The sequence below is a fragment of the Crocuta crocuta genome, unplaced genomic scaffold (assembly GCF_008692635.1).
Source record: "Crocuta crocuta isolate KB4526 unplaced genomic scaffold, BGI_CrCroc_1.0 scaffold1012, whole genome shotgun sequence".
Taxonomy (NCBI): domain Eukaryota; kingdom Metazoa; phylum Chordata; class Mammalia; order Carnivora; family Hyaenidae; genus Crocuta; species Crocuta crocuta.
The window spans coordinates 15,388-21,215 of NW_027530844.1; positions in this window are offsets into that span (position 1 = coordinate 15,388).

A 5,828-nucleotide genomic window follows, 5' to 3' on the forward strand; every position below is an offset into this window, starting at 1 on the left:
TACTCCCTTGTCATTTTCTCATAACTTATGTACCTGGCACATAATAGGTTCTTCAGTGAATGTTAGTGCCCGCCCCTTTCCCAGCCTCTTGTTCCTACTAATGTCACACAGCTGGTAATTGGTACATCAGGACTGATTCTAGGTCTACTGATTCCCAGGCCAACATATATTCTTGATTGAGTATTAAAGTGTTGTTTGGTTGTTGAAGATACTTTTTATCTCCCAAATTTATGAGTCTTTTCTCTTTCATCAAAATTCCTTGCAAAGTTGATGTTCCTCACATGTTAGCTTGCCTAACCAAATGACCCAGGGTAGAATGGTTCCTTGCTTTGGGACTTCCAGGCTCACCTAGAAATTTATTGTCTGAGCTAGGAATTTAATTCATATCTTCAGCTCCTAGATTTTGAATTTTGGCCATTAGGGCTACCACTGCCTTCTCGGAGGAGGGTTCCTAATTTTCTCATTTGAATATGGAAGTTTTGAAAGTTTGATTTTGGCAATGTTAATTTAGAGTTCACATAATCATAGGATGTTAGAACTAGGAGAGACCTTTGAAGTTATCTAGTACAACCTCCTTTTTTATTGATGAAAGATATAGAATGAAAGATCACTTAGCTGTAAAATGGCAGAGACACTACCAGGAGCTCAGGCCTCCTGCCATTTGTACTAAAAGACACTAGAGAGTATGTCTAGGCGAAGCCAGAGGGTAGGTGAAAGAGATGGGCTTTGGGGATGTGCCTTCCATGTGACACATAGCAACTATCATATTTACAAACGTGAAGTGGTCCACAGAAAAGCATTTGCTTCTTACACCTTAGTCCTGTGTTGTACATACACAGGAGCAATTATCTCAAGTTAAAGGAATTGGATTGTTTTCCCAGAAAAATTCTCTGGAGAGAAATTGAGATTACATTGCCAGCTTTTTACAATGAACTCAATATGGAGTACAGTTTACTCTTGAACAGTAAGGGAATTAGGGGCACCGACCCCTCTCCCCTGTGCAGTAAAATATCCACATATAACTTTTGACTTCCCCAAACTTAACTACTAATAGCCTACTGTTGATCAGAAGCTTTACTGATAACATAAAACAGTCGATTAACACATATTTTATAACATTTTATGTATTATACACTGTATTCTTACAATAAAATAAGCTAAAGAAAAGAAAATGTTACTAAGAAAATCATAAGAGACAATACATTTAGAGTACTGTACCATATATATGAAAAAACAAAACAAAACAGCCATGTGTAAATGGACCCATGCAGTTCAAACCTGTGTTGTTTAAGGGTCAACTGTATGCTTGTTTGGGGGCTTTAGAGTCCCCTCATAAAAATAGAAACATTCTCAGCGTACACACTTTGAGGAAAGCAGCTGGTGTTGGTGGAAAGAATCCTGGCCTGGGATTAAGTCCTAGCATTGCCAGATCTCACTGTGAACCTTTCATAAGACCCTTCCTTTGCTCTCTGGACTTTACTATAATGTAAAATCAGAGACTATATCAGTTCCTCTGATGAATATTCTTGTGTTGATATCCTAGGTTCTAAAGGCATTTTTAAAAAAAAACTGTTTTATTAATTTTTGAGAGAGAGATAGAAACAGCATGAGCAGGAGAGGGTGAGAGAGGGAGGGAGACATAGAATCCGAAGACAGGCTCAAGGCTCCAAGCTAGCTGTCAGCACAGAGCCCAATGTGGGGCTCAAACCCACGAACCATGAGATCATGACCTGAGCTGAAGTTGGATGCTTAATCCACTGAGCCACCCAGACACCCATCTAAAGGCATTTTTAACATTCTGCTGAAGTAGTCACTCCTTCTAGACATTTGCTGCATTGCAAGAGAGGCCCTGATTCTCTCCCTGTTGCCTAATTAGATTCTTTAGTGTACAGACTAATGGGCATACTGCACTGGTCATTTCTTTAGATCCCTTTGTTTTCTCTTGAATTTCAGTTATTTCTTTGCTTGTTCATTTCTTTTCTTTTTTTTTAAGTTTATTGTCAAGTTGGTTTCCATATAACAACCAATGCTCAACCCCATAAGTGCCTGCCTTCTTGCCCATCACCCCCCTTCCCCTGCACCCTATCCCCATCAGCCCTCACTTTGTTCTCAGCATTCAAGAGTCTCCCATGGTTTGCCTCCCTCCCTCTCCCCAACTATTTTTCCCCTTCCTCTCCTCCATGGTTGTACATTACGTTCCTCCTAATCTGTGCAAACATATGGTATCTGTCCTTCTCTGCTTGACTCATTTCACTCAGCATAACACCCTCAACTTCCATCCATGTTGCTACACATGGCCAGATTTCATTCTTTCTCATTGCCATGTGGTATTCCATTGTATAGATAAACCACATCTTCTTGATCCATTCGTCAGTTGATGGACATGTAGGCTCTTTCCATGTTTTGGCTATTGTTGAGAGTGCTGCTGTAAACATTGGGTTACATGAGGCCCTATGCATCAGCACTCCTATGCAAGGGATACTCCTGTATCCCTTGGGTAAATTCCTAGCAATGCTATCGCTGGGTCATAGGGGAGTTCTAGTGTTAAATTTTTGAGGAACCTCCACACTGTTTTCCAGAGGGACTGCACCAGATTACATTCCCACCAACAGTGTAGGAGGCACATCCTTGCCAACATCTAGAGTCCTCAGATTTGCTCATTTTAGCCACTCTGACCAGCGTGAGGTGGTNGCATCCATTTCTGGGTCCAGCTCTGAATTCTCAGTTCTATTCCATTGGTCTATGTGTCTGCTTTTGTGCCAATGCCATACTGTCTTGATGACTACAGCTTTGTAGTAGAGGCTAAAGTCTTGGATGGTGATGCTTCCCGTTTTAGTTTTCTTCTTCAATATTACTTTGGCTATTCGGGGTCTTTTGTGGTTCCATACAAATTTTAGGATAGTTAGGTCTAGCTTTGGGAAGAATGCTGGTGTATTTTTTTTTTTTTTAATTTTTTGCTTTGAAGATTTAAAAACATTTACAAAAGCAGATACAACGGTGTAAAGAGGTCCCACGTACCTGTCAACACCATCCACCAACTGTCAACGTTTTGCTAGTATTATTTTTGCTCTTCTCTCACCCACACCTTTTTTCTTGAGTAGTTTAAAGCAGACAACATATTTCACTTAACGAATACAAATACTTGTATCTCTAANTTTTATATTTATGGAGGGCTGCTTTGTGTCCCAGTATGTGATCTATCTTGGAGAATGTGCCATGCGCACTTGAGAAAAAAGTGAATTCCATAGCCTCAGGATGTAGAGTTCTAAATATATCTGTCAAATCCATCTGGTCCAGTGTGTCATTTAAATCCATTGTGTCTTTGTTGATTATTCCACGTGCACTTGAGAAGAATGTGAATTCCATGGCCTCAGAATGTAGAGTCTATACATATCTGTCAAACCATCTGGTCCAGTGTGTCATTCAGGTCCATTGTTTTCTTAGTTATTTTCTGTCTAGTTGATGTATCCATTGCTGTATGTGGAGTATTGACATTCTGTGCTGTTAGCACATTCTTGTCCATAAGATTGTTTCTCTTTGTGATCAATTGTTTTACGTATTTGCATGCTACCTTATTCGGTGCGTTGACATTTATAAATTTTAGCTCTTTTTGTTGGATAGATCCTGTGATTATTACATAATGCCCTTCTTCATCCCTTGTTACTGTCTTTACTTTAATGTCCAGTTTGTCTGATATAAGTATAGCTTCTCCAGCTTGCTTTGACATCCAGTAGCATTATAGATATTTCCCCATCCCCTTACTTTCAATCTGAAGATATCCGCAGGTCTAAAATGAGTCTCTTGTAGACAGTAAATCAATGTATATTGTTTTTTATCCATTCTACTGCCCTATGGGTTTTGATTGGCGCATTTAGTCCATTTACATTCAGTGTTGTTATTGAAATATATGGATTCAGAGTCATTGTGTTCTTTGTAGGATTCATGCTTGTAGTGGTGTCTCAGGTACCTTGCGTTCTTTGCAACATTTCCCTCATAGAGTCTCCCTCAGGATTTCTCGTAGGGCTGGTTTTGTGGTGATGAATTCTTTCAATTTTTGTTTATTTGGAAAGACACTTATTTCTCCTTCTATTCTGAATGACAGGCTTGCTGGATCAAGGATTCTTGGCTGCATATTTTTTCTGTTCATCACATTGAAGATTTCCTGCCATTCTTTTCTGGCCTGCCAAGCTTCAGTAGATAGGTCTGTAACCAGTCTGATAGGTTTCCCTTTGTATGTTAAGGCCCTTTTATCCCTAGCTGCTTTCAGAATTCTCTCTTTGTCATTATACTTTGGCATTTTCATTATGATATGTCATGCAGAAGATCGATTGAAGTTACATCTGAGGGGAGTTCTCTGTGCCTTTTGGATTTCCTTGTCTGTTTCCTTTCTCAAATTGCGGAAGTTCTCTGTTATAATTTGTTCACGTAATCCTTCAGTCCCTTTCCCTCTCTCTTCCTATTCTAGGATTCTTATGATTCCTATTCTGGGATTCTGTTTGATTGTATCACTCAGTTCTGGAACTCGCCTTTCGTTTTCCTGGATCAGTTTATGTCTCTTTTTCTTGGCTTCCTCTTTTTCTCTAATTGTGTCTTCTAATGGCCCTCTTCTCTCTGCCTCTTCAATCCGTGCATTGGGTGATTCCATTTTATTATGCATCTCACTTATAGCATTTTTTAATTCATCACAACTATTTTTAAGCTCCATTGTCTTTGTAGCAATAGCTTCTCTGATGTCTTCCATGCCTTTTTCAAGCCCAGCGATTAATTTTATGATTATTGTTCTAAATTCTTGTTCAGTTATGTTGCTTATATCTGTTTTGAGCAGTTCTTTAGCTGTCATTTCTTCCTGGAATTTCTTTAGAGGAGAGTTCCGTTTCATCATTTGGCTAGCTTTCTGTCTCTTGTCAGTTTTAAAAGCTCATTGTATGCTCTGCACCTGCGGGTACTGCTATATTAAAGAGGGCTCTTTGACTGTCCAGGGCTTGTCCATTCAGGAAGTGTTCTTCAAATGGTTTCTCTTGGTCTGGCTTGTTGAGGCTTTGGTTGTTTTATTTCTCTACTTGTAGTGGCATTTGGGACTCTCCACCATGTGTACTTTGGCTTTTTTCTTAAGGTGGCACAGAAAAGAACAGGCAGACAAATACACATGGAACAAAGGCCCACAAACGGACAGAGAAATCCAACAAACAATAAACCTGAAAGGGAAAAAGAAAAAGAAAAAGAAAAAAAAATCCAAAAGACGAAGGACAGTCTAAAAGCATAAAAGCCTAATTCCCAGCTACAAATAAAGAGCCTAGTGTATGCAGTGCTGATGGAAGAGCATATACAAAGAGAGAAATGACAGGGGAAGTGAGAAAGCGAAATTGGACAATGACTGGGCAGTGAGAATAAGAAGTTTAATTCAGCGAGAGAAAGGCAAGAATGTGGTAGGAGGCGAGGAGAAAGAAATGAAGATAATGTTACCCAGAGAAAATATGTAGTCTGATTACTCCAGAGAGAGAGATAGAAAGGTAGGAGTTGAGGTGTAGAATATACATCTTGAGAATGGATTAAATGTGACTGTGTAATCAAACCAATGGCCCGAGTGTCCAGTCTAGTAGAGGGCAGGTATACAATTGAGACAAGGGAAAAAGAGCACAATAGAATGAATTGATCTAGAATTAATTATGACAGTGCATCCATGTTGGTCTTGCCCCAGGCTCCATTAAAAAAAAAGAAAAAGCATCTCTGTAGCAAGGATGGGCATGGTTTGGTGTAGGCAGGTCTTAGCCTCTACCTGTCCCAGAGGTTGCTCCTGAGGTCCTGCCCTGGTGATTGTGGGCAGAACA